Below are 2,373 nucleotides of genomic sequence, written 5' to 3' on the forward strand. Positions count from 1 at the left end.
AACTGGGACAGCTAAAGTGTTGATATCCATTATCTTGTTTTTAGCATTGAACTCTGTTTTTAGTATTGATCTAAACCGTCTATAGTACTCTTTCTTCATTTTTTTTTTCATTTGTGTATGTTGTATTTATTGTACTCTTTCTTTATTATTATTATTATTATTATTATTATTATTATTATTATTATTATTATTACTATTATTACTGAGTGAAAAAACAGCGCATGCCATCAAAGTGACACTGGAATACAAATATTCTAAGCCTAATATTCCAATTATGACTACCAGTTTGATAAGGGTACACCAGACTCATACATCACAAGTATGTGTGCACAGGATGGTGATTTCATATCAAGACAAACAGCCCATGACATTGCAGGTGGAGCACAGTAAGAATTTTCTCCAGGTCTAGTAGCACATTCCACTCAAAAGGTCCCTGAATAAGAGACGTTGAAGGATATTGAACGAAACACCCACGTTTCCAGAAGTGAACTGTTCAAATCCCAAAGAATTCCTTTCAACACATGGCTATTATTATTATTATTATTCAGTAGTTTTATTTTTATAACGTGCTTTCACTTCACTACCGAGCGCAGCTCTGTGCGCCTTGGGTATGTGCTGTGGTTTGCTGTGGTGCTCTTATGTTTACTGTATTGAAAGTGTTTTGCGTAGAATGTGTGCAGTACCCAGTAGTGCAATTTTCTGTATGTTATATATATTTGTAAGTCCTGGTGTTTTTGTTATGTATTTGTCTGAATATTTTTTTATTATACCTAATAGGAATTGTTTCTGTTTTTAGATTCCACATTCGAGTTATCTCTATTTCCAGGTCTTTGTATTTTGAAAGTTTTTCCATTTCTTTTAGAGAAACGTTGTCATCTGCTGGTATTGATACATCAATTATTATTATTATTATTATTATTATTATTATTATTATTATTATTATTAAGGAAGCAAGCTGGCAGAATCGTTACCGTGCCGGGCAAAATGCTTAGCGGCATTTCGTCCGTCTTTACGTCCTGAGCTCAAATTCAGCCGAGGTCGACTCTGCCTTTCACCCTTTCGTGGTCGCTAAAATAAATACCAGCTGAGCACTGGGATCGATGTAATCGACTAGTCTCCACCCCCAAAATTGCTGTCCTTGTGTCATAATTTGAAACCATTATTGTCATCATCATTGTTATTATCCTGATTCGCAATATTTTCAACATTTGTCACAATTTACATTCGTGATTTATTACTATCCAGTGTCTTATCGATGCTGTTTTTACCAGTTTTAGTATCATAGGTATTGCTATTGTAATTGTTATTATTTTCATCCTTTTTCATAATTATTATCATTTTTGTACTCTTGTTCTCGTTCTTCCCTGTATAAGCAACACAAAATACAAATTCCTTGCATAATGCAAAAAGTCAAGACTTAATGCTTAATGCAATCTGTTAATGTACCACTCCGATATATTGAATTAAAATATATTGCATCACGTGGTTAGAAACAGAGTGGTTCAGAAACAACTGCAACAAATAATAAAGTAGTGCCATATTCATTCTTCAGTTATATATATATAGAAAGCGAGAGAGAGAGAGAGAGAGGAGATTGTGTATTTAGATTTATGTGTGTATATATTTTTATTAGTTTAACTCTCTCTCTCTCTTTCTCTCTCTCTCCCTCCCTTTCTACTTCACTCTCGGCAAGCTTGTTTGTACATGAGTAAGCAAACATGACGAACCTACGTAGTTGGACTTTTTTTTTTCTTTTTATAAGATCACTATTTTTTTAAACATGTACTCCACAGCGTTGCTAGATGTATCAAACCGAACCCCCAACTGGCAGTACAGAAAAGAGGTATCTATAAAAATATGCCTTGATTTAATATAAATACAAAACGGAAAAACATGACGTCGTGCACCAGTGGCATCACAACCCAGTCAGTAGGTAAATAATTACCTTCTTTCACAGTATAGAGCAAGATGCAGTTGCCAAACAATAAGTAGCTCATTAGCAAAATACTAAGAAACCCATGTTCGTACACACAATACATACATATACACTGTAACACAACAAGGTAATGCATGCGTATATACAATAAAATACACACGCATAATGAAAAATATGCACGCATACACATATATACACCCAGTAGAATTCATGTACATATATGCCCGGGGTAAAATATACTACATGTATAATAAGGTACATAAGCATTATATACATATACAGACAATTATAGATGCATAATAAACTATGCCTTTATATACACAGCAAAATGCACATGCGTGCAGTACATATATACATGACAATAATCAGTAAGCATTAGCAGACGGCAAATGTATGACGTACAAAACCAAAAACTGAGTATATTAACCATAGTATTG

Source organism: Octopus bimaculoides, chromosome 15, assembly GCF_001194135.2.
Source record: "Octopus bimaculoides isolate UCB-OBI-ISO-001 chromosome 15, ASM119413v2, whole genome shotgun sequence".
NCBI classification, from domain to species: Eukaryota; Metazoa; Mollusca; class Cephalopoda; order Octopoda; family Octopodidae; genus Octopus; species Octopus bimaculoides.